This window comes from Phalacrocorax carbo, chromosome 2, assembly GCF_963921805.1.
Source record: "Phalacrocorax carbo chromosome 2, bPhaCar2.1, whole genome shotgun sequence".
In the NCBI taxonomy this organism is placed as follows: Eukaryota; Metazoa; Chordata; class Aves; order Suliformes; family Phalacrocoracidae; genus Phalacrocorax; species Phalacrocorax carbo.
In genome coordinates this window covers 33,199,974-33,227,646 of record NC_087514.1, presented here as the reverse complement: position 1 = coordinate 33,227,646, position 27,673 = coordinate 33,199,974, and the positions used below count along the sequence as shown (strand labels likewise).

Genomic DNA, 27,673 nt, shown 5'->3' with positions numbered 1-27,673 from the left:
TGTGATATGTATGGTTACACTTTTTACTATACTTTATGTAGCAGTTTCTCTATTGCTCACAGGGACTGTTTGGAGTAGGACAGCACGCAGGCAATGCAAACCCTCTAAATAATTCTAACACAGCACCTAGGAACAAAGCTCTTGGTTTTGAAGTATTGTTGGTTATTGCTAACAAATATGAAAATGCAGAAGCTCACAAGGTGGCTGCTGCAAAAGCAACCAAGTGTATTGCTGTATCATTTGGAGTCATTCATATGAATTATTTTATTGTAATAATAAAGTAGCAGGCTGTCTAAGAGCAGCCGTGTCTAAAATGTTACCTCTTTGTATGACAGAGCTTTGTTTATTGCCAGTTTTCTTTTAACTAAGAAATTCATTAAGAATAGTTGGAAAAAAACCCTATTTTCCTTTGTGGCTATTGGTACTTCAAACAATAAATATACCAAAATAATTTCTGATAGTCATACCTTATTAATACTTAAAGAAAGAAATTAAATCCACTGTTTGATGGATTACTTTCAAAAAAACCAGTGAAACTGCAGCTGGAATTTTGAACAAATGACAAGCATACTACTTTCCACTGGCCTGCACTTTGACAGAGTATTATCATCTCTAGCTGACAGGGTTAACATCAACTCTTAAGATATTGCCCTGTCTGCAAATTAATGGCGAATAAAAACAAATATTCACATCCCGCTAATTGTCCATCTCCTACAGAGCACAATACACTATAAGTCATGAAATGAACCTGCCAATGATGTAATAATACGTTTTATATTCCTTTCTCATCTTCCAAAATTTCAAGATAATGGGAGCTATGTAATTTTGTTAGTTTTAGGTACTTAGAAATGTTGTGCATGTCCCTTTATCTCTGCAGCTGAAAGCAGCTTAAAATGTTTTGTTACTTTCCAATATTGCATTTGTACCATGAGAAGAAACTGCAATTTTTAGTCTCTCCAGAGATGAGGAAGATGGATTGAAAGAAGCTTTCCACAACTGAGACTATTCCTACTTCTTTAATGACATAGTACATTAATTGATGGTTAAGTACCAAAGGAAAGTTGATGACAAATTGTTTTTTCACAAATCTAATACACCCTAACAAACATATAGCTAAACTACAACAAAAACAAAAAGTAAAGAAATTTATTTTAGCAATATAAAGTAGCTCTTTCTCTTACTGAACTTAACGATCAGGTGTCAGCAACAAAAACCCCCAAAACAAACTCGAATATAATGTAACCATTTTATCTAAAATGTATTTGGTATTTATTTTACTTCTCATGAAACTATTAGAATTATTATAGGGCTGGAGCCTCATGAAAGACCACTATGGATTGTTCACATCAGGAATATTTTGAGATTCAGTAGAGTACGCAAATTAGGAAATTAATAATTTTTCTACCTTTAAATCAGATTTTCTCAAGTTCTTAAACAGTTTAAAATGTACTATGTCTATTCCTACCTCAAGAGCAGAGCTCAAATAATTATTTTCCTACTAAATAGTCCTGAAAAAATTACAGAAACTTGCTAAATATTAATTCTGTTAAGGTTGAACATCAAACTAATTTCAGCTATATATATGTTATTAAACCTTTTAAGTTTTTACAGTTTTTAAATATATTAAAACTGGAAATCATTTTAAATAGCAATTTGAGACATGTTGACTTGTATATATAGGAGCAAGAAAAAATAGATACAACAGAATAAGTCTTAATACACTGGAGGAAATGGTGGTTTTTACATAAAGACCTTTTAAATATAATCTATTCTTCAGTTTTCCTTGTATCTCTTTGCTTTTTTCCCCATCTCCCTGGAAGTCTCAGTGAGACCTTTGCAAGACCCCAGTAGCTCTGACAGCAATTCCTAACCATGCAGACACCGATTTTCAGCGTTCTGTGAATTAAGCAGCAGTCAATGACACTTTGCTACTGCTATATTGTAATTTAGCAAAGCTAATTATAGATCAGGAATCTGATTTTACACCTTTTTTTTCTCCTTCAATGCCCACCAGCTCACTAGATTATAGTTAATAGGGATGCGGATTTTACCACAAAGGAGAAGTTCATCACTCCTCTCAAGCAATTACAAACTAACCAATTCAAGTCCATTTTTTCCCAAGGTGCCATCAGGACCTTTAAGTATCAGCTCCTGGCTTTGCCTCAGTTTTTGGCATAGGCATAGGCCTTTAACAGCTGCCTTAGTACCGCTGTTCATTTGATGCCACAACAGAAATATGAATATTGTACTTTTCGATCTTCAAGAAAATTACAGCAACGTAGGGATCTCCAGGCTTGCTCTTTTCAATGGAGTTGCTGATAATATAAAGAGCTTAAAATGTGCATATGGGCCAAGAACCTGCTGAGTGCTTTTGGGTTTGTACCTAAATAGACAGCATGGTCTTGTTTCTGTCATTACCTAGAGAGTGTACTAATTCTTTCCTTTTTTCCCTCTTTCTTTGAATACCAAAGGCAGCAGACTATCACATCTACTCATTAGTTTCTGCATTACAAAAAGGGAAATCCTCCTCAGAGCATGAACTGGGGAATGGGTGGATTCCAACACATACACTCTGTAGAAACAGCATTTTCCCAGTGAGAAAACTACACTGCTCTTGCGAAGTCTTGATTTGCAAAAATTGCAATCAAGTAGAAACAAAGGTTTTGAGAGCCCAGCTAAATGTTTGCTACTTCCTGATACAGACATACAAGTGTATGGACTATGAACATAATAGTAAAGTTAGTATAGAAAGATATATTTTACTATAAAATAATTGATATTTTTCTTGCTAATGAACAAATGAAAACAATTAATACTACGGTGTACTAGGTTTATAACCCTTAAAAATGTTATTTAGCACATTTATAAGCCAACCACTAAGAATGTTTTAGCATCCATTTTCCATATTAATGAAGTTTGGTTGTATTTCCTATAATTTTCACAAGGTTTATGTTTCAAGATACCGCATGAATGTTGGCAAAGGAGAGGTAAAACTGTAGTTTATCAACAGATTAAGGATTAGTAAACATGGTGCAAGCTTCAGTTTCTTCAGTTCAGTTCAGTTCAGTTCAGTGACTTCAGCTTACAAAGTGTCCTGGTTTCAGCTGGGATAGAGATAATTTTCTTCCTGGTAGCTGGTACAGGGCTGTGTTTTGGATTTAGGATGAGAAAAATGTTGATAACACACCCACGTTTTAGTTGTTGCAGAGTAGTGTTTATACTAAATCAAGGACTTTTCAGCCGCCCCTGCTTGCCAGGCACACAAGAAGCTGGGAGGGGGCACAGCTGGGACAGCTGACCCCAACTGGCCAAAGGGATATCCCATACCATACAGTGTCATGCCCAGTATATAAACTGGGGAGATTTGACCCAGGGGCAGCAATCACTGCTCAGGGACAGGCTGGGCAGCAGGTGGTGACCAGTTTCATCACTTGTTTTCCCTGAGCTTTCTCTCTCTCTCTCTGTCTCTGTCTCTCTCTCTCTCTCTGTCTGTCTCTCTCTCTCTGTCTCTCTCTCTGTCTGTCTGTCTCTCTCATTGCTTTCCTTTTAATTACAAACTATTATTATTACTGTTATTACTATTATTAAACCATTCTTATATCAACCTACAAGGTTTTTTTACTTTTGCCCTTCAGATTCTCTCCCCCATTCCACTGCAGCAGGGGAATGTGAGCGAGCAGCTGGGTGGTGCTTAGTTGCCACGACGTCAAGTATATATATCAATTAATTGCCTGGGAATAAACTGATATTTTAAGGGCTAAGTCAGAGAAGAAGGTGGTTTAAGCAGAGACATTTCAGGATACACCAAACGCACCAGAGAGAAATCACGTGACAGAAGAACTGCTAAGGCTTTTGCTTTGTTAGAAAGTTAACTTTAGTACTATAGTAAAATATGTCGCATTTTACAATTTTTTGTTTTATTGCACAAGAAAATATTACTTCCTAGAATAACTTGCAAATTTTCTATGTGGCGAATGTTATTAAGAAGGACCTAGCCTGTGTCTATGCTGTCTTTATTTAGCCTTCTAAATTGTGTGCTCTTAATGAGACCAAAAAGAGATTGCCATATTGTCATTCTAAAAGTAGGGATTCCCTACTTTGCCCCACCAGACAACTTCATCATTATTTTTCCTTATATTTAGGACACTATATTTATCCATATATTTCATTTAAATGCTCCAATAGTTGGTGTCACTCTACCATAATAACAGGCGTAACTTCACCACAGTAAACTAAAAATGTTTCTGTGATTTTTTTTTTCTTTTATGCACACATCATATCTTTCTGAGGCAAATAGTATTTTTCCAGCAACATGGGCTCATTAATTAAATAGAGGGTTTTTTTAAAGCTAGTTTTCTAATTGTCTTTTGCTGCACTGGGGCTATTCCTCCCAAGGGCTCTTCTGAGCTGAAAGATTCTCTTTTGTCTATGGTGTATACATTCTGCTGACCCTTGCAGTTAGTGCAACCCTTTGTAGCTATGCTACCATTTTACAGACATCAACATTGGCTGATCTTATGCTGATTGGTGCAGTTTTGTCTTTCATGGACTCCAAATTTCAGCTTTACTTCCCCTTTTTGTTTCAGATTCTCTTTTCTGGTTTGGGGTTGGTTTGATTTTTTTTCTTTGTCTTTTTTTTGTATTCTCTCATACTCATGCTATCCAAGAACTTAACTTTCTTCAGTAGGTTTTCATGTGGGTTGACAAATCTCCTTTGCTTGGCAAATTCTAATTACTTCAACAAAAATCAGTTCTTTGTGTTTGAGATCTGGGACAAGTCACAACCTGATCTTTTATAAAACACCCAGCATTCTTGCATCATTAGGTCAGCTGTATCCTCTTTTTTTATCTTGCTTTTATACAGACTTTAGAAAGGTTCATTTTTATGTATACCATTCCAGTTTTACAATTTTCTGGAAAAAAAGAGATTAAAAAAACATAACCCAAGTGCACAAAAACTGTTTTGCCATGTTTATATCTGGCATTCCTAGCGGAGTCAACAACTCAAAGTACAGCCGCTTTGAAGTAGAAACATGTCACAAATATGTCACTCTATACCTCCTGACATTCCTTTGCTGCTGCCTGCTCATTGTGCTCTTCAGCCCTGTAGGCTGGTGTGACGGCTGCACCTGCTCTGAGTGAACGGCACTGTGGTTCAGGCATCACCAACGAGGGGGCCTGACTGAAACCAGCCCTGCTGTACAAACTGCAAGAACTGTGCTGGGCCATATCTTCTCAGGAACTAAGGAGTCTAGCCCATGTCTTATCAGGAGCTATCAGTTCCAGTCTGAGCTGGGACTAGACAGAACTAAAACGGCTACAGCTGCATGCTTGCACATACACCAAGGGCGGGCAGGTTGGCTATGAGTCAATCACTCTACGCCATAAAAATCTGTAGCCCCTCCAAGCCATTGAGCTCTCCTGTACAGCAGCAGGCTGCACAGTGGCGACCACCTCCTTGAGCAGGGCCACCTCTCAAGGCTACTCCTTGACATTGAGAGACCCCTTACCCAGCATCTGATATCTATAACAAGGTAAGCGACATTTTACAGTAGGCCTAAAAGTATATTGTATGCTAGCGACATTTAGATATATCCAGCTATAGCTTAATTATTAGAAGTATAGTAAATAGTAGTGTTTGACTGCTGTCTAAATGGTTGTCTAAATCATCATTTAGTCACCATCTAAATTATCATTTAAATCATCTAAATCATTGTCAAATCATTCTCAAATCATTGTTAAATCACTGTTTAATTAGCATTAAATTATTGCTTAATCACCATTTGATTTTTGTTCAATCATTGATTAATTACTATTTGATTATCATTTGATCATTAATAAAATCCTTTTAGGTAGCGCATAACAATAACTTCTCTTAATAATTCACCTGTGACAGGTTTTTTTGGAACAGACTGATAATTCAGCTTTTCTCACTTTACTAGATGTCCCAGAAAAAAAAGTCTTTAGCCAAAATATAAATTTATAGTGTGTGTTGCTACCAGGCAGCAAGGTCTGGTTTTCATGATTATTTTGCTCCTTTTCCTGAGGTTTACACACAAAGGTTACCAATAAAATATAGATTCTGATGTACTAAAACCTTCAGAATAATAAAGCACTGGACCTACAGAATTCAAGACAGACAAGGCATCCACTGTAAAAATATTCATGAAAAGCGCTCAGACAATACATATATTGTAAATCGAACAAGGGAGGAAAGAAATAGAGCTGCCCAGTCCATTCTGAGAGAAAAAACATGCTATTGTTTTCCCATGGCATTGTTAGAGACAAAGAATGCTGAATAAGTGATGAACTTGGCTTTTGTGTGATTAAGTGCACCAGCGGTATTTCCGAATTTTAACAGTCAACAGGATGGTTTTCAGTAACCTTTGTAATTAAACATTTGCCTTAATTCTTCCATGATGTTCTTTCACATAATGTAGATTTGAATATCTACACACAGCAGCTACCTATTCTAGAACAAGAGAGAGGTTTTTAATGTCATGCTGGTACAAATCAATATCATTTGAGACATCAGGTGCCACTGAAATTATGCTTATGCAATATGACGTATCACAAATTAATGCAAAACAGCCTAAAAAATACCAGTGTTCTGAGTCTCTCTGTTACAAGTTACTGGCATTATCAAAATAGACTAGGACTTTCCTATAAAATCAGGAGAAACAGACCTTCTCAAAGGACTTTTTCTCTGAACAGCAAATAAACAGAGAAATGGAAGAAGACAAACCTGGCTACATAGGAGAAATAACATTGTCAGGGAACGTTCCCTACACAAACAGGATTTACAAATTATTCACATATACATGCACACAAATATTGCATAATATTAATTGTATCAAGACTATTTTTTTACTGGCTCAGTGTTAGTTTCCTCAGTTGAAGGTATTCTCTGACAAAGGAAAGAAGGAACACCATAAAGTTCCCTGGGAACTTGCAGGGAGAAACATCTTTTCTTCAAGGGGAAGAATGGCTACAATTAATTAGCTCAAGACAGGCTGGTTCCAAGGCCTATTTTTCATATGCAGGGTTAGGTTAGAGATCTGTCCACCCTATCCCTCTTATATAAATGTTTCCTTCCCTGAGGCTGTATTCAATTTAGAACTGGAATAATGAAGAGTCAATAGAAGCCTGACAGGGACAGGCACACACAGATAAATTTTTGACATGTCATTATTTTATTTTTGGTGAACTGTCGTGGTTTGACCCCAGCAGGCAACCAACTACCACGCAGCTGCTCACTCACACTCCCCTCATTCCCGGTGGGATGGGGGAGAGAATCTGAAGGGCAAAAGTAAGAGAACCTGTGGGTTGAGATAAGAACAGTTTAATGGTTGACATAAAATATTATTATAACAATAATAATAATAAAAATATCATGAAAAGGAAAACAACAAAAAAGAGAGAAACAAAACTCAGGAAAAACAAGAGACGCAATTGCTCACCACCTGCTGACCAATGCCCAGCCCACCCTGAGTAATGATCGCTGCCCCTCAGTCAACTCCACACCATTCATATACTGGGCATGACACCGTATGGTATGGGATATCCCTTTGGCCAGTTGGGGTCAGCTGTCCTGGCTGTGCCCCCTCCCAGCTTCTTGTGTGCCTGACAGAGCAGGGGCGGCTGAAAAGTCCTTGATTTAGTATAAACACTACTCTGCAACAACTAAAACGTGGGTGTGTTATCAACATTTTTCTCATCCTAAATCCAAAACACAGCCCTGTACCAGCTACCAGGAAGAAAATTATCTCTATCCCAGCTGAAACCAGGACACTAACTAAAATTAAAGCTCTTCATACATAATCGGATGACATAAGTAACATGAAAGAACTTGCCTCATATTCAGGCTTGGTTGCTTTTTCCTTAAAATAAAAGTTGTTATAAACCTAGCCTGCTACTTGGTCATATACTACAAGAGGAGATCTTGTTCACAGAATCTCACCCACAGAAAAATTTGATGTGTGTTGAAAAAAGTTATTTCTGAGCCACAAAACTTAGATTTTTAGTAGAGATAGTACGGTTCATAATTCTTCCTTCTTTTTGTGAATTGATAGAGATTTGAGATGAGATTGGTTCAATACATTATAAATTTCCTCTACAAAAAACACCTCCCAAAGCTATCACCTCTCAGAATGCTGTTTGAACAGCTTTGTATGTCATAAGGAACAAGCATTCCACAATCTTTTTGATAACTGTTCTCCATCTGGAAACGAAGACCAGCTCCACGATATTGCCTTTCATTGATGCAAAAATAGCAGCTGTTGAAAAACTCAAATTTAAACAGTAATGCAAATAGAATTTACAGTGAAGAAAAAAAGAAGTCATCTTCTGATAAGCATTAGAGCGGGGAAAGACACCACACACTTAACTGAAAATAGAGTGGTTAAGGCACTCAAAATTCTCAGTTCAATTTCCAGCTTTTTCACAGACTTCTTATTTGACCTTGCTCAAATTTCAGTGTTCTTCAGTTCTCCATTTGTAAAGCAAAAATGAAAGATTCCTTTTTCCTTTCTTCTATCCCTCTGTGCATTAGTGATTCAGACTATAAGATAGCCGAGATGTACATACGCACCTATTTATACACCATATCTACTTTGTATGGCTGCATGAGGTGAGTACTGTGATATTTTTTTTAGTGACACCAGTGCTATCAGCACGTTAGCTGTTCTCCAGGCTGTAAGACAGAATTACTTTAGGGCTTAAGTAAGCAGTCACAAGCTCTAGACTGAGTAGGGCTTAGGCAAAAACCAAGGATCCCTGTGTTCAGACAGGGTTTTTCCTGAGTATTCCCAGGCCCTAATTTTAGGTATACAAGGAATTCTAAGGACAGTCAAGGAGGATAAGTAGCCTCTGGAGAGGCACTCCAGCTTGGACTTGAGCAAAATTTAGAGACTGAGGCAGAATCTAGGTGACACGGATCTCAGCTTTATTTTTATGTGTATGTACAACATCCAAGACATTGTGGGGTCCAGAGTTCTCCTCACGCTGCAAGAAGTTAATCTTTCCCACTACCAAAGATTATCAATGTACCTTTACCTTCTGGTGCATATTTTACCTCGTATCATGAATAGAGGGGGTTTTTTATTGCAGACCAAGGAGTGAAATTTACAGTTTTGGTTCGATAGATGCAGTAGAAACATTGCCTGCTCCAAGTTTTAGTCAGTATCCCAAAATCTGCCCAACAGAGTTCCCCCTCAATTAAGATTGCAGCAATAATGACAAGTCTCTTGGTCTATCAGTTTAATCTCTTTTAAGATTAGAAGGACAACTAACCCTCTAGATCAATGAAGATTGTTGGAGCTGCAAAATTAACAAGAGGACTTTATCAGTGCAAAACATTCACAGGTAACCAGCATTAAACAAGGTGTGTTGCTGTTTGTAAGAGGATTTTCTTTAATGTCTCATTTTCTGATAACTTTCTTTGACATTTCATAATTAGGTATTGCAAAGCCCATACTAGAAAGATACGTTCCATTTTGGATGTAGTTTTAATTTAGAAAACGTTTTATACAATAACTAAATGGAAGGTCATGACCCAAGGTATCTTAGAGACATATGAAATAAAGCAAGTGTAAAAATTCAGATTTTATTCCCTATCTAAGGACAACTTTCAGCTGCAGAGCCCTGCAATATAGTGGCAATATATCTTCTAAATCCCTGAAAACACAGATTCTAGAGCAAGCTAAAAAATGAATGGTATTATCGATGTATACATGAACTGTATTAACAAACCAAAGGAAGGGAATTCTTAGGCAAAAAAAAAAAAAAACCAACGTAGGAAAGACCCAGCTTCTGCTCTGTCCTCCCACCGCTCCACCAAAACCTCAGAACCTCCTACTGCCCACTGACTTTTAACCTGCTGACTGTGCAATCTTGTCCCTTCTTCATTTTTGTGAAGCAGTGCTCTTGGTCTCTTCCCGCATCTTTTAGGGTAGCCTTTAAAGTAGCTTTCTTAAATCCTTTACCTTCCTAGACTTCTGTCCTTATTCTCCTTGCCTTGTCCTCCTATATCTTACTTCAACCATGGCTCCACAGTGTCTCTTCAAAACATTTCTAATACATGTTTGGGTTTTTTTTCCTGTTTAGCCATGCAGTCAAAAATCTCACTTATGTTCTTATGAATTACCACAATGTTATTTTTTAACTTTGGCACCCACCCTGCTTGTACAAAGTCAGAGCGTTGTTACAACAATGAACTTTCTATCCCATCACTTCGATTGCTGTATTCATTCCTGTGCATTCCTATATTAAAGCTTGTAGACCTGAGATGGGACATCTGCACAAGTCATCTCATTACCACCCCTATTCCCTTTCTTTTTATGATGTTGTCCTAGTTTCAGCTGGGATAGAGTTAATTTTCTTCCTAGTAGGTGGTATAGTTCTGTGTTTTGGATTTAGGATGAGAATAATGTTGATAACACACTGATGTTTTAGTTGTTGCTGAGCAATGCTTACACTAGGCAAGGACTTTGCAGCTTCTCATACTGCCCTCTCAGCAAGAAGACTGGAGGTTCACAAGAAGCTGGGAGGGGGCACAGCCAGGACAGCTGATCCACACTGGCCAAAGGGATATTCCATACCATATGACGTCATGCTGAACAAAAAAACCTGGGGAGTGTTGGCCAGAGGGGTGCAGCCGCTGCTCAGGAACTGGCTGGGCATCCACCAATGGGTGGTGAGCAATTGCATTGCACATCACTTGTTTTGTATTCTTTCATCATTATTTTCCCTTCCTTTTCTGTCCTATTAAATTGACTTTATCTCAATGCACAATTTCTACCATTTTCTGATTCTCTTCCCCATCCCACTGGCGGGAGTGGGTGAATGGCTGTGTGGTGTTTAGTTGCCTGCTGGGTTAAACCATGACAGGTGTCTTTAAAAAAATGAGTACTTAGGCTGCTCCTGTGTTATGATTCTTTCATACTGGGGAAGACCAGGACTGAATTACCCAACTGTATCCTACTATCCAGTGTCTTGATCTTCTGAATGTAAGCTACACAGGAAAATGTCTTTTTTGCACGGCTGTTTTTGTACTCTGCCTGGCCTAATCAGATCCTGATTTAGGATCAAAGCTTTTTTTGTGCTATGGTAATTCAGATCACATTTTTTATTGACATTTCTAGCAAAATTCAAACTCCAGAAAGGAGGCAGTTTGGATTTTGTGTACTGATTATATTCTGTTCAAAGAATGATGAAAACTGTAGTTACTTATGAAACTGAAGAGAATAAAACTGTAATTTTGGGCATCAGCTTCAGAGGTCTGATTTAACAAACCTAGAAGTAATTTTGTAAATTTGTAAATTTGGCCTACAGACTGCAAGTTACAAGTCTGTGCTATTCAGCTACTTATCCACTTAATTAATCTTTTGTTGCCTTGAGATAGCTAGCGCACACTGCCCAAAGGCTCTTTTCAGATGGAGCATGCTCTGCTCCTCCACTGTTGTCTGATTTGATAGTACCTCTGGAAGATACTGACTGTGTGGATATTCAAGACTCGTTTCATACAATTTTATCTGTCTGAAAGTTCGTACCTCTACAAGTACGATGAAATTCCACACATCATAAAATGTCAATGTTCAACCTACTGCACAATTTTATTCCCGTTTATCACAATAACATCTGAGTTCATTCAAATAGCAACTAAACCTCTTACAAGTTCTTCCCTGGTAATCCTTTCTTTTCTGACTGAACGAAAAAAGTTTGCAGAAGGATTTTGTGAAAGTTGTACTGTCTATTCAGCTCTTGCTGAAATTCATACTATTTTTCCAGTCTCCTTTTAATTCCCATCCTACAAAAAATGTCCCATTAACCTATCATTGAGAAAGTAATCTCCAAAAGATTATTGTTTCTCCTCTTTCATGACTGACACAGTTTGCTCTAGGAACATAAACAGACTTGAAGAATTCCACGGTCACAACAGAAGATTGACTTGAAAGTGGGATTCCTGTGGAAGCATTGAGCTTGCGAATGGGCAGGCACGAGGAGCACTTACAGAATTTTCCAACATACACTCAGAAATAAAAGAGCAAACAAAACCTCCCCAAAATTACAATTTTATTACTTTTTATAAAACTATATTTTGAAGGAAAAGTTTCACTAGCATTGACACAGAATCACTAAGGGACTTGGTTTGGGAAATAATTATTTTTAAGCAGAAAGCCCCAACACCCGAACTGCATTAATCCAAACCACAGACCAGCTTTGAGCACAGCACTTACCAGTAATTAATTTGCTTCTTTTATTCTGTTGACAATAAAAAATAATCATGAAATATACACACCTGTACAACAAGGAAACCATTTCTTAGGAAACAGGCAGATGTCTCAACGGACGCAAAAATATTCCTAAGGATGATTATCAACCGACTCAAACTCCAAATGTCCAACGTTGTCCTGACTGCACTGAAGCCAGGAGTAATTACACTTGTACAGGAAAAGGCAGGAGCAGGGACCTAAATGAAAGTTTCACTAGATGGTACCCAAAGAAACAACTGAGAACTGCAAATGCCTTGAAAGCCAGGAGAACTGCATATATTTAACTGCCACCTACTCACCAACATTTTAAAAACTACAAGCAACCCACAAGCTTCTGTTATTTAGAAAACTAAGATTAGCCACCATCCAAAATTGAACTTTTTTTAATTCTGAACTGAAAATTTTTGCCCAAGAATACTGAACAGAAAGGGATATAGAAAGGGACATAGGAAGCAAAGCTAATACACAGAATCAAAACAGGCATTCCTCAGTTTTAGAAACTGCTTTAGACAAAGTTTTAGAGGTGTTGGCACGTTACGGAGAAATCTGCCTAAAGCCCGACTCATGGGTTATGCTAGATTTGGGATTATGAAAAGATGTATTTTCTCTGGTCAGACAGACAGAGGTCTAATGTTTCTTGGCTGGTTTTAACTATTTTGGCAATGAATGATAACCTAAAGTATACAGGAGATCACTGTGGCACATTTTTGCTGTCAAAATCTTTGCATCTACAAAGGCATGAGGTTTTGGCAGCTCTCACGGTCTTTGCTTCTCTCTTCCCTGTTATACATTGCAACTTTTGGTAGTAATTTTTTTAAATTTTTTTTTAATTAAAGATCTTATCAGTGTTGCAAGATGCATTGCAAAATTGAGAGAGGACAATCTTTTCGACAAACCTCTTTTTAAAGGCTTGTACATAGCAATAAACACCTGAACTCACTGACTCCAGTCTTAAATAGGTTCCTCCACTAAAACAAGCAGGTGTAAGGGAAGAAATCTGAAAGAAAATCAGGATTAAAACTTAACAAAATTTTAAATCTGTATCAATGACACTCAAGGAAATACAAGCTGTACATGAAACGCTAAATGTGACGGCAGGCTGAACTCTTGGGAGTGTTAGTAAAACAGAAAGGCATCAAACTAAAAATGAAATGTGGACACTGCACACAGATATGTACTGAGAATAGCCTATCTACTATAGGAGTTACCACTCTGGATTGGACTCTTTTAGTCTTGATTATAACTTTACCAATTTTAAGCATTTGACCTATAAATTTCAGAATTGTGCGAGATTCAAAGTGTACTTTAATGTCATAAGAAAATTCTTTTCTCCAAAAATTGTCACGTAACTCCAACCAGAATAAAAATAAATCTGATGAGCTCTCTTTAGTTCACATGCTCTGGATGAGGAACTGACCTAACCACTCAGATTCAAACATACCCAAATCCTTAGAAGTCTGAAAACTACACATGCTCAAGAGAACTGGGGAGTTTAGCAATGACCACTTCTAAGGTCCCACTCTCACAAAGCACACTCCAGAGCAGAGTCAAGACTTTTCATTAACTACTTACCTGGTACCAGCTCTGGAAATCTGAAGTTTTCAAATCTTTTGTTCCATAACAGCCAACTCTATCTGGCACCAGACTGCATAGAAGAGGAAGATGCAAGATCAAAAGCAAAGGAGACATGAGTAACAAAACGGTTTTGCTAAGAGGGAACATTGGCTGAGGCTTTTCAGAAAGAGATGAAGGGATATGGTGACAAGCCAAAATGACACTTGGCAGTTGTGAAGAGATGAAGAGGAAGTGAGACTGAACTACGGAACCTCCAATTTCTTTGTTCCACCACACATTATTAGGAAGTGGAAAATCCCACGATCTAGAGAGCAGCTACGGTGAATACTAGCAGAAAGAATGAAGAACAACTAACATCTGTGGGGACTGGCGTAAGAAACCTGAAGATGGGAATTCGGTTGAAAATCCAATCCAAGAGGATGAAAAAATGGAGTTAGAAGAGGGCACGAACAACATATATGAAGATTCTCCAACTTCTGATTTTCCACTGTAGACAAATAGTTGTGGAATCAAGAGGTAAAGTACTGTATCTCACTTTAATATCATAGAATCATAGAATACCTGCACCTGGGGAGGAACAACCCCATGCACCAGCACAGGCTGGGGGCTGAACTACTGGAAAGCAGCTCTGTTGAGAAGGACCTGGGAGTGCTGGTGGACAGCAAGGTGACCCTGAGCCAGCAACGTGCCCTTGTGGCCAAGGCGGTCAATGGTATCCTGGGCTGCATTAAAAGGAGTACGGGCAGCAGGTCGAGGGAGGTTATCCTCCCACTCTACTCTGCCCTAGTGAGGCCACAACTGGAGTACTGAATCCAGTTTTGAACTCCCCAGTTTAAGAAAGATGTGGAACTGCTTGAGCAAGTCCAGCAGAGAGTTACCAAGATGATCAGGAGACTGGAGCATCTCCCTGATGAGGAAAGGCTGAGAGGCTTGGGTTTGTTTAGCCTGGAGAAGAGAAGACTGAGGGGGGATCTTATCAATGCTTATATATATCTGAAGGGTGGGTGTCAAGAGGATGAGGCCAGACTCATTTCAGTGGTGCCCAATGACAGGACAAGGGGCAATGGGCACAAGTTGGAACACAGGAAGTTCCACCTCAATATGAGGAAAAGAATTCTTTCCTGTGAGGGTGACAGAGCAGTGGCACAGGCTGCCCAGGGAGGTTGTGGAGTCTCCTTCCTTGGAGACATTCAAAACCTGCCTGGATGCATTCCTGTGCCCCCTGTTCTAGGTGTACCTGTTGAAGCAGGGGGATTGGACAAGATGATCTCCAGAGGTCACTTCCAACCCCCACCATTCTGTGATTCAGTGATTCTGTAATAGTTTGGGTTAGAATTGACCTTTATAGATCATCTAGTCCAAACCCACCTGCCATGGGCAGGGACAACTTTCACTAGATCACTAGCTATCCATTCACGTCAGTAAACATACTGAAGACCCACGCAGGTATCAGAATTGTCACATTACGGTATTTTTTTTTTCTTTAAAAAGGACAGATTCCACATACTACATCTAAAAAAGTGAAAAACCTATGGTTGACAAGTCAAGCACTCAGAGAACATTATGGCTAATGTCAGAATTGAGAATGCTAGTACAATCTTAATTTCTCCCCTTATGGCACATGCATTATAACAGCATTATATTATTATCAGCTATTTTTCCCACTTGGAAGAACGCTTTATATTACAATGTTAGTAATGTATTTTTAAGAATAGAAAATGCTACTATGGGACTATTATTCCTACAAAGTTTAGAAAAATGTATAAGCAAGCAATGAAGCCGACGGTGGAAAGTGAGAAAACCCAAGCAGGTTGCTACTAAAGCGTTAAGAAAATCAGACTCTTTTGTACTAAGACAATGCTGGAAGTCCCAAGGGAAAAAAAGGAGAACACATCTGTTCCTACTGACGTCAGGAGGCTAAGGGCCAGGCTCTAACCCTGTACATGCACAACTTCCATTACCTTCAGCTGAAACAACTTGTAACTTAGGGTAGAACTGGGTCTTGTGCATAAAAGTCAAAACATTGTAGTAGAGACACAAGGGTCGTAAGTTATCATCAGTGCATTTTGCAAGTGCCTAAAAATGATGTACAAACTGAAACATTGACAGTCCCTGCATTGAAAACGTGGCTGTCCTAGTCTAAGAAAATATGCAACCAGCATTAAGATCAGGATACTGAGAAACACTGGCAGAGGCTGTCTGCATCAGTGTTTGGTTATTCTAAACTGTTTACAACCAGATCATATTACTTGAAAATTGCCGTTGCTAAAGATCAGAAACTAATTTACTGAATGCAGCATAACCTTTTTGCTTTTTAATTAATATTATTTCGATATTTATGAAGTAATCAATCAGGATTTACTTAAATAATTATTCCCTCTCAAATGGTTTGGAAATGATTGCAGATAAATATATAATTTTCTTGATGATGGTTTTAGTTATAAGAAAGTCTATTCGGGTATTGTTGACACTGCAGTTCCTCTTGCAATGTTCTTCATCATCATCATAGAACTTTTGGGACGCTATTTCTGCTGTACACATTACACCTCATAAATACAACCAGTTGAACAAAATGTGTTCATTTACTTAATTTACTTAAAGGCATATCTATACCTAACAAGCTATAATGGAAGAATACAGAAAGAAAGAGTAAGGAATTGAAACAGTGGTCATGGAGAGATAGCTGAGTCTATTTCTTTTTAAAAAATATTTGCTGAAACAATACTTCCAACATCAACATTTTTGAGTACTGTTTCTTCTCAGTAGAAAGACTATAGTAATTTTTATTTTGTGTGTAATTTTATTTGTGGCACCTAAAATTATTTCACTGAAATGGTGCCAGAGGGATCAGATAGGCATTAACTTATTAAAAGGGATAACTAAGGATTCTTATGATGCATTCTCACATTGCATTTCAACATCAGTGAGACTGTTTTGGTATCCAGTAGGGACTGCACTTACTATATTCTCCATCTGAATTGTAAAATAATATTCGATATCTTATACTGCACTGTTGGTGACATATTGCAATTGTTTTTTCTCTCATGTTTTGAAAGCTTATGTAAATTTTTTTGCCCAGATCTGTTATAAAAACTGGTAAAATTCCATAAAAACTGTTTATTCATTGCTTTGCTTTCATGTAAATGCAGTCTGAAGAAATCCATAAAAAAACCTGTTATTAAAGTATACATTAGTACTTAATATTAAAAGAAAAAAGCTTATGGCAAATTATGATAAATAAACTCGTTATTACAGAACTATCCATCATTCTCCAGGAAATAGCACATTGGTTTGTACTACAGAGACTCATAAAGCATTAGAATTTTGGAACATATGAAAAGAACCTAATGTAGGTAACTGCCACATAAGCGGGTCTATAGGAGGTATGCTATTTAGGCAGAAAAAAGTGGATGGGAGATCAGAGTTCTTTTTTATACTCAGTACAATCAATTTTCCTAGTTTCAGGAATATAAACTTTAAAGAAGCCTATGAGCAGTGGACCTTATATCTTATGTTCTTGTACTGCTTCTGGCTGGAGTAGAGTCAATTTTCTTCATAGTGGCTTGTATCATGCTATGGTTTGGATTTGTGATCAAAACAGTGTTGATAACACACAGATGTTGTAGTTACTGCTGAGCAGTGTTTACACAGCATCAAGGCCTTTCCTGCTTCTCACACCCCCCAACAGCGAGTGGGCTTGGGGTGCACAAGGAGTTGGGAGGGGACACAGCTGGGACAGCTGACCCCAACTGACCAAAGGGATATTCCACACCATATGATGGCATGCTCAGCATATAAAGCTGGGGGAAGAAGGAGGAAGGAGGGAACGCTCAGACTGATGGTGCTTTGTCTTCCCAAGTAACTGTTATATGTGCTAGAGCCCTGCTTTCCTGGAGATGGCTGAACACCTGCCTGCTGATGGAAAGTAGTGAACAAATTCCTTATTTTGCTCTGCTTACATGTGCAGCTTTTCCTTTACCTGGTAAACTGTCTTTATCTCAACTCTCAAGTTGCCTCACTTTTACCCTTCCAGTTCTCCTCCCCATCCCATTGCAGGGAGTCATGAGTGAGCAGCTGTCTGGCGTCTAAGCTGCCTAACTGGGCCAAACCACAATAGTTCTCCACATAATATATGCCCTTATTAGTAAGACATCTTGTTAATCAGATCCACATTTACCAACCCTCATGGTCTATGCCATTTTTACCACTGGTACCAAGGAAAGTGGTAAAAAAGCTAAATCAGTTCCAGGAGACTTCTTTTTATTAGGAACTTCCTGAAGGTCCTAATGCTCATGAAATATCTTATATGCTTTCTACATAAGTACATGCTCACACATGTATATGTGAGCAAGAGTGTGATGAAGTATTTCCTAAAAGGAGAGCTTCAGAAAGCTCCCATAAGCTATTAAATACTGCTATACAATATATGGTGTAGATTTTTGATGAATTATGTGTCTAGGTAAAATTAAAATGAAAAGTAGGCCCATGGGAGTTTACCTTACCCTGCCTCTGAACATAGACCTCTTGGTAGGGACACCAATGTGTGTAGGGACACACATTCCCTAAGTTATAGAGACACTGAAGTCAAACCCACAGGGAACATATGAAGTGATCTTCTCCACTTTACTGTTAAAATTCACACCTCATGTATACAGGCATACTTGTCCTGTTTACACACTTTCTACAAATTATTCTGTGGATGGACTTGATTCTTGCCATTTGTTCTTATTTTTCAAATCAGCATACGGTTGGCCACATACTTACTATCTGGCCACTTGATCTAAGTGTTTGCAAGCCACTGGTTAACCACAAAGAAGAAACAGCTTTCTGTACAGCTATTTGTTAATTGTAACACACTTTCTACTCAGAAGTGTCGCTGCAGCAAAATCAAACAGGTAAGCAGAGATACAGCCAGGTCAACAAAACTCCATATCTATACTAGCCTCAGTTGAGATGTGATAAGAATACATTTTCCTTTCTCAAAACTTATGACACCACGAGCTCAGAGTCATCCTATGATCATTTAATAGCTCTGAATTTTTCTTTCTTTTCCTTTCTGATTTCCAGCTGATGAGTCTCTAGTGTATAGTTACAATTTTTGGCTTTTTTTTTTTCCATTAAAACCTCATCCCAGTTCTGCAATTTTACTCCTCATCCAGTTAGTATGTTATTCCAAACACCCCATATATTGATAGTGTTTCTTTTCCAAATTTAATTAATTTGTAGTTATTTGCCAAGACCACTACCAAAAATGAAAAATAAAATCAAATCCAAGATTTCTCTTTTTGAAATGCTACCCCTAACTCTTCTCCAGAATGATGTCTTGCCATAACAGGACAACTTTTTGCCCTCCTTCATATTCCTAGTCTCTTACACATACCCTCTATCCACCTTACACCTACCCCTATATTCTGCAGTTTATCAAATGGCTTCCATAGTAAAAACATCCCTGAATTTCAGTGTTGCATGCTACCACCAACTAGCTCATGTAACTGAAATTTCCTGGGTCTCTTCCCATTTCTTAAATACTGGAACTGTCTGAGAGGCCCAGGAATGGGCTACCACCTTTGACTTCCAAAAATCTCTTGAGATTCTATATGATATTTTCTCCATTACAGTTAGATGGACATTCACTCCTCTGACTTGAACACACTCTTCTGATCTTAATTTCACTGTGAAAACAGTAACATCCATTTGTACACATTCATTCATTCATTCCCCTTCATTGTTTTTCCTTTGCTCCCCACTTTACTCCAGACAGCAACAGGAAAGCACTCAGTTTGAAGGAAAGCGCCTAGATTTTTCACTCCATCCTCACTAAAAAAGAGCTCACCTTCTTCATTTCAGGATTTCTTTACATTTTTACAAGTGATACACCTTTTACTATTTATTATTTATTTTCACAATCTAATTTAATTTGAATGTTGGCAAATCTCACCTCACCCTTGCTATTTCTAGCCTCTAAGCCACAACTTTCTCTTCATTTGTTGGTTGACAGCCTACTTCTAATATCCTGTTTGAAGTCACCCCGTCACCCCCTTTGCAGTTAAGTCTGGAGTTCTTCCTTATAGATTGTTATTCTCACTTAAGGAAATTTCCAAGCTTTCCCCATATTCACGTGTTCAACTGATTTCACCAACTAGTTCCTTCTATTTTCCCTACAGTGTACCCTTTTAAAGCTGAAATGCTTGGATTTCAATCAATTTGTATTTACATTTGCATTTATTTTAAACTGATTGAATCCATGATTACTAAATCGAAGATTATATTCTCCAAGTAGAACAGGCTTTCTGAATGTTGCTAAATGATGCACACCTATATGTTTTTGTTTTTCTACCAAAATCAAATTCTATAGGTGTCTCACCCATGTGTCCTTCCTTTTTTTTTTTTTTTCATAATTATGTATATTGAATAGTACAAATTAATACTCTTGTGCAAGGAGCATTTACTTCTCTTGACTCTGGAATTTACTGCTACCAAAGAAATAATAATTATTATTTAATAATAATAATTCTTAGTTTCATACAGATCAAGGATTTTCTATTACACTAATCATTTAGTGGATTGTGTTAGGAGTTGCTAAGCTATGTAGCCCAAAAGAAGTCAGGCTGCCATGTCTCCATTTTCCTAGGTCCTCCTCAGTAGCCAGCCTAAACACATATTCCCAATAGGCACACACACAATGTACCTATACACAAATATATACATAAATATGCAGATGGCCAACCACACAGATCAACATAGACACAAACACTCAAGCAACCAGAGGGCATAAATGGTGTAGTCCTGTCCTCCTCTCTGGCAATGGTCCCTGTGACCTGAGGTGTGGCTCTTGCTGCTGGCACTTACACCCCACACGCATGCACACAGACCAGGGAGTCCTCTCACTCAGTAAAAGTTAGAAATAGAGTTTAATGGGAAGATAGCAGAGACTGTGCTGATCAGGCGCAGGGCACAGCCAGACAAGCGTACTGACCAGCAGCCTAAACACAGGGCTTGCCCTATTTACCTCCTCATCCCACTATTTTCCCACACTTGCCCATTCCCATACCACCTTAATCCCTTCCTTTCCCCTAAATGTCCCATAATAAGCTTTGTACAATCCCAAAATGCTCTTCCTATTACGCGTCCCATAACCTGTCCTGTACCCCCAGGCAGTAACTCCCTCAATTCATGAGGTGACACACTGAGCTTTTTGGTTGACTCTGGGGTGCCCCTGTCAGCCCCATGGGGCTGAGGCTCCCCTGGGACGGTTATTGGGGCTCCCCCACCTGCCCGCGCACCCCTGAGCTCCTCTGTGTACGTGGAGGTGAGCCACCTAACCTAACACACTGTAAACAGAGATTAAATATCACTGCTGAAAGGGTGCCGGTGCTGCGCATTCAGGCCTGCAGTGCCAACGCCAATCCATAGAAGAGGTTCAAGGAGGGGAGCAAACAGGAGCAGCCCAGTTAGGGCAACTGCAGAACTGCACAGGCACGGGAAATCAAACCAAAGACATGGACACAGTTAAAAGCCTTACCATAACCACTATAAAAATAAGCACGATGAATTTCCAAAAGGGAACTCGGGCTCAAAGTTTTTGTGTGTCATCTGAAAGGCAGAGATCCAGATCTTTACCTTATTGAGATTAATCTCCCCTTTTCTGCCTTCCTCTACCACTACAGCCAGCCTTCCCAGGCCGCTGAAGCAGCCCTTCTCCCATTTCAGACCTCGCCACCATGGAAAACATCGATGTTTCCAACTCAGGTCTACTCCAAAACCTTGCTGAGGCACCGCTTGGCTACCAGGTCAACAGAGCAGGCACAGTGCCATGGAAACACCCGTGCTCACAACACTGCTGTTTTCCTGGGAGCTCGTCCAGCGGGACTTTTCCCGACCAGACACAACCCTGCCTTGCCCGTGAAATACAGAGAGCTCTCAGACTATGGTTTGGCACCAGGCGTATCCACCTGAACCGCTGTTATTTATGCAGCAACACAGCCGTGCTCGTCCTGCGCATGGGACGGGTATGCGAGATTGTAACCTGTGACAGGAATCCAGCCTTCTTTCTGAGCCTGCCGGTTACTCAGTACATGCACAGCGCTCTGTAACAAAAATAGACATGCTGCCTACTGGTGGATCTTAAAAATATCAGGACGCCCTTGGCGAGGGAGAAGTGTGTCCTGATGACCTTGAACGCAGTGCTCTCCCCTCCCAGGCACGGACCAACAGCCACCGGCAAAGAAACTCCCCTCCACCCCAGAAACAGCTGCATTTTGAGGGGCACAGGCTGCGGAGCGCTTGCGCGCCCTGAGGCCGGGCGGGGAGGGGGAGAGCTGGGCGCCCACACGCGAGCACGAGGGATTACAGCGGATCTTCCTTCAAAACAGAGGCACGCACAAGGCTCTCCCGGGGGGAGGCTGTCCCTCGGCTCCGGCCTTGCAGCGCTGCGGGAGCCTGCCGTCCCCCGCTCCTCACGGCGTGGCCCGGTACGGCCGGTTGGGCAGGGCGGCGAGGCCTCGGCGCCGGGGCTGGGGCGGCGGGCGGGCGGGAGCGCCGCGCTCCCCGCGGCCCGCGGAGGGGACTCTCGGGACGGGAAGGCCGGCGCGGCGGGGGGCGGAGCGGCCCATCCTGCCGCCGAGCCCGGGGAGGGACCCCCGGCCCGCAGCCGCGCCGCCGGCGGACGGCGACCACCCTCGCAGCTTCCCAGGCAGCCAGGGTGGGTGTAGGACGGCGGGAGCGCCGGCCCCCGGGTGGAGGCGGAGCGCCAGGGCCCCGCGGGGACCGGGCGGAGGGGCCGTCTCCCCCTCCGCGGCGGGAGCGGAGTGCGGTGGCCCGGGGAGGGGGCGGGGAGGATGACTTCATGCCGCCGGAGCGCCGTGAATTTAGGAGCAGCAGCAGCAGCTGCCGCCGGCAGCGGCGGCGGGATGTGGGGGTGAAGCCGCAGCGGGAGCTGCCGCCGGCTGAGGGAGGGGCAGCGCCGAGCACCCCGTCCGCCGAGCCCAGCGGCTCCGGGCCAACGCTGCGGGAGGAATAGAAGGAAGGAGGGAGGGAGGAAGGAAGATGCGCTGAGCCGGTCGCTGGAAAGGTGAGCGGGGGCGGGCGGCGGGTCCTGCGGCGCTGCCCGCCCGGGGAGAGCGGGGAAGGCCGGGCCGGCGTCCCGGGAAACAGCCGCCGTGCCGCCTGCGCGCAGGCACGGTCTGGAGCGGCGCTCAGGCACGTAGCTTGCTTTTCCTCCCGCGGTTCCCTCCAAAAGCAGCAAGGCGTCCCCCTCCGAAGTGCCCCAGGGTTGCATTTTAGCTGTTGCTGCCGGGATGTGCGGCGGCTCCGCGCTCTGCTGAGCCGCCCGGGCTGCTTGCTTTCCCCGCGTCGGAAGGGACCCGCTGGCGTGGAGGGGGCATGCCGGCGGCGGCGGCGGCGGCGCGGCGCGGGGCGGGCGCGGAAGCGGGAAGGGCCGTGGGGCGCTGCGACAGGTGCAGCGCTGCGCTCCCCAGCCCGGCGGGCGCTCCTCGGGTGCCGGGGAAGACATCTTAGGGCAGAAGGGCTTCAGGGGAACAGAAGCAAAAGAAGATGTAATCTCGTTTACAGGCCTGGATTTGAAGTCGTCTCACAGGAAACTAAAGGGAGTGTAGAAGTTGGGAGTACTAGCCCTTGTACCAAAATGGATTCTCTTGACTTTTTCGGGGATTTCTGTTTGTCGAGGGTTGTTTTTTTTTTTTCCCCCTTTTCCATTTTTTTATCATTTAGCACAAGGTTTGGGACAAACAAAATAGCAGCAAAATTCAAATGCCTTTGTATGCTAAATGGAAGAATTAGTGAGTTGCTCTTCCACCACATCACTTTCAGAAGTGGGAGGACAAGAAGTACGTGTAGCACTGTAGCTTGGCCATTGACACTGCACGTTGCTTTTGGTACGTACACAGGTCTTCACATTATATATATGTGGCTTTTTGGAATTGAGTAGGAAGGGGAAATCTACCCAGCCTATGTCTCTGTCTGATACATTGGTGATTTTTGTTTTTCTTCGTTCTGCTCTAAAAAAGGTTGCTCTAAAGCAGGCGTATCAATACAGGAGGCTAGGGTTGGCGTGCAGAGGCAGATCATTAAAATAGCACTATCTGTGTGTAGTAACGGTTAATGGCTCTATGTGGTTTGGTTTGGAAGCGAAAACAATGATTATGCCTCTGGGAAGGAAAGGAGAGGGTATTAATTGTCCTTAATGAAAAAAAGGAAGCAGGTTATTGGAAGCTGAAGGTTATTTTATTCAATGTCTATTTACTTGTATGCTTATCTTAAAGGATCCTGTTATCCTATGCGTTTGCAGAGCAGCTCATGCGGTTGTGGGATCTCCAGTTGTGGTTGAAGCCTCTGGTCATGGTGCTAGAGTGATAAAAGTACTACTTAGGGAGGTAACAGGCAGTTGCTTGGTCTATTGTCATTATTTCTGGGAAGGTGTTTAAATATGTGTATCTGCCTCAGTACTGTTGCTGTGTACACAGAAGGCAAGAGATGGCTACAGAGACAAGAAATGGTTATAAAAGACAGCTGAGGCATCACAAGGTTGAAACAGAGAGTGATGGGTGAATTGCAATGTCAGAAATTGGTTCAACAGCTAAATTTTTGCTCTGGAAAACAGTCATTAACTGTGGCCCCGTATAAACTTGTTCCTTTTAAGCATTTCGTGACACATTCAATGTATGCATTTCAAGCTAGAAAAAATTTCTTACGCCATCAAACCTGTATCTTTCATCTACCAAACATTTAGTTTGTTCCTGTAAAACACTTGGGACTCTTGAGTTAGGACATCTCTACTGTCTTTCCTTTCCTAGAAAAGAGCATGGCTGGCTGTGTTAGAGGTTGCAATGTTGTAGTTATTTGCTGATTTCTCTTCTAATTACCTTTGGCTGGAAAAAGTACCATGTAGCTTAGTTCAGATACTTCTGGTGTTAGTCCACCCATTCTATATAAAGTCAACTTCCTCACTGAAGAGCGCAGCAAGTAATGGTTCCCCATTGTGGTGTTGTAAATACAGGGTAGTATGAGTACTCGCTAATGTTGGCACAACATTATCACTGTAAATTTAGCTGCTTGTGCTTCCTGGCAAACCTAAATGTTTCAAAAGGCTGTTAGTTAACACTTCTTAAAGCTATGTGGTGGTGGGGATGAAGAGTAGTTGACCAAGAGCCGTACGTTATCATAGACATGAATGTACATCTGATGGGTTTGACACGGAAAACTTGAATTGCTTTTGGCTTTATCTTGCATGTACTCCAAAGACAGGTGGTGTAATCATGTAAAATGCAAGTGTACATGTGTCCATAGAAAAAATGTGTATATATCAGTGTGAATTTAGTTCAGTGAATTTTAGTTCCAGAACTCCTTTTCCTCGTTCCCCTTACAGTAACTTCCATACCTCTGCCAAGCAAAGGAAAGTATCTTTCTTGTGGCTGATCTGGGGCAATAGCTCCTCTGACTGGAAGAACAGCGTAGTTGGCCAGCTGGTTGATGCCAGACAGACTGGGTAGCAGCTGAGAGTTAGCTGCCTTTTCCTCAGAGAGTCTGCTATTTTGGAACTCTTCATCTGGGTTAGTTCTTCAAATTTGTAATAGCTTAATTATCTTTGAGATTTCTAGGCCACAGTCAGCCTTTGAACCAGCAGGTTTGTTTGACCAAATTTATGAGTAGGGGCCAGATGGGTGTGTTTGCATAAGGCTTATTTCCTTGGGAGAATAAACTGGAAAAGACGGTGACCTTGAATGCACTTGAAGTTGCAGAGGTTTGATTTTACTTGTGGCCCTTTCCAAGGGCTGAAATGAAACAGTTCATTTAAACATTCTCATAATAAGAGAAAATTATGTTAAAGCTGATGTTTCTAAGTGCTGTTTGAACTAACTGAAATAACCACATTCCAGAGCAAGCATGTAATTTTCCGGTTATGTTGTTGCTAGGCTTTGCGTTGGTTTATCTTCCCCAAATTAAGAATTCCTTAAAGGAAATCTCAAGCAGGGTGTGAGTGGACAGATATTATACAGTGAACTTAAGACCATGTACTGTAGCGTGTGCAAGTAGTCAAAAGTATTCTACAAGTAATACCATTTTTTCTTTGGAAGAACAAAAGTATTGACACTTTCCAAATGCATGCCCTTAATGTGCAGTAGCTAACATTTCTAGGTGAGAGAAAATATCCATCTGAGAAACAAATGCCAGGCATAAACTTAAACTTTGCCTCCTACTGTGCAGATGGATTTCATGTTGGACTCTTTAATTATTACCAATAGAAGGTCTATGTGAGTGGTCGGTAATTGCAAAGGTAGCAACTATTAAGGAGAACTAAGAGTTTTATCTAATTACAATTTAATAGTGGTGGGAATAAGACAGATACCTTCTTATCTGGTATTCAAGACTTACTAATCAAGTAAGTCGGCACTTCACAACTCAGGTAGTGGGCCCCTAAGTTTATTATCTGAAGTAAGGAGATAGAATTGCAAGCTTCATGTATGCTTCTTGCACAAACAAGCTGATTCAAGCCTTTCTTCTGATGAGGGCTGCATGTGATGGCAACACAAATATGAATCCGTTTATATGTATTAATTTCATGATGCATTGAGAGACTAGTTTCAAGAAAGTCTTCATGCTGTATACTTTTACAAAGTGACTCTATTAAAACAACATGATAAAGAAAGGATCTCATTGTACAAGAACTGTATGCTTGTGGCATATATCCCTGTCTTTAAATTTAAACATGTTGGAGGAGAAAGTAACACAAAGTGGACTCTTTTGTAGGAAAGTTGGTGCAAATGTCTCGGCCAAATGCCAGATCAAATAATTTCATTTTTCTTCCTCTAATTCATACCATAGAACCAATAAGATATGAGTGTCCTTTGTCCTCCCTAACATACTGAAGATACGCTGCATTTCTGAGCTGGTTGAATTTCTGTGGTGGTAAAATGATTCCAGGGTATCTGTGCCCTTCTTCCCGAGTAAACCAAGTATAAAACATGAACTCTGCAGAAGAGCTGCAGTAGAAGAATTTCCATGTCAGCCAGGGTGTAGTTCTTCTAGTAGAATTTGTTTTACACTCTAAATTTTATTAAAGTGAATTTTAAAATTGGCTACATTGCTGTTCTTTGGCTTTACAGGATTTACGGGCAGTTTAACCTGCCCTGTGTTCAGAAATACTTTACAGCAACTGGCTGGTCTCTGCACAGTTATGCATCCCTTTCTGCACAGTGTCCCAGTGATTCATCAGACGTGATAGGCAAATGGTTCTAACTCCAACGTACAGTTTGTTTCTGTGACTTTTTTTTCCATCATATCTTTGTTCTAGCAACTTTTCCAAAAGACGCAGAAGTACATCAAAGTTATCTTGGCAGCTGTTAGCTAGCCTGTAAAATGTGCTGCAACTTTAATGAGATCATATACATCTTAATATATCTATATAATTATGTATATTATATAATATATATATTTGCTAACTATTCACTCATTTGCCTTCTACCTCCTACAGAATTTCTACTTACACATATGGTGAGCACATAACTGTGGTGAAACGATCTCACCACCTGTTGTTTTAAAATAGCACAGATGCTTATTAATGGTCCTTCCATGACACTATTTATAGTACATGTTAAACCTCACTTAAAATACTGTGGATCGTATTGGTAAAGGATATTATTACTTCAGCAGCAGTCTTAAATGGGTTCCTCTTCAGCATCTCTACTTGTTGATTGTTTATAGGTAGGACAGAGTCAAAGCTATGATGCTTAATGAGAAACCTGTCAGTGAGTCCTGTACAAGGTGTTCTGTGAAGATGAGTGCTGCTATTTGGATAGCTGATCAACCGA

At 40.6% G+C, this 27,673-nt stretch overlaps 1 protein-coding gene across 3 annotated transcripts in view; it reads left to right on the top strand.

The window, feature by feature from the left end:
* The first annotated feature begins 22,153 nt into the window (after positions 1-22,153).
* The window catches only part of PKIA (cAMP-dependent protein kinase inhibitor alpha), a 44,976-nt gene continuing 39,456 nt past the window's right edge, over positions 22,154-27,673 (top strand). Inside the window, exon 1 of one of the 3 annotated variants that reach the window (XM_064442508.1) lies at positions 22,154-22,318. The gene's annotated coding sequence lies outside the window, so the exon portion shown is untranslated. Of the gene's footprint in view, positions 22,319-22,434; positions 22,549-22,617; positions 22,918-27,673 lie in introns of those variants that run through there. The other 2 variants (XM_064442510.1, XM_064442509.1) reach the window with 2 other exon arrangements.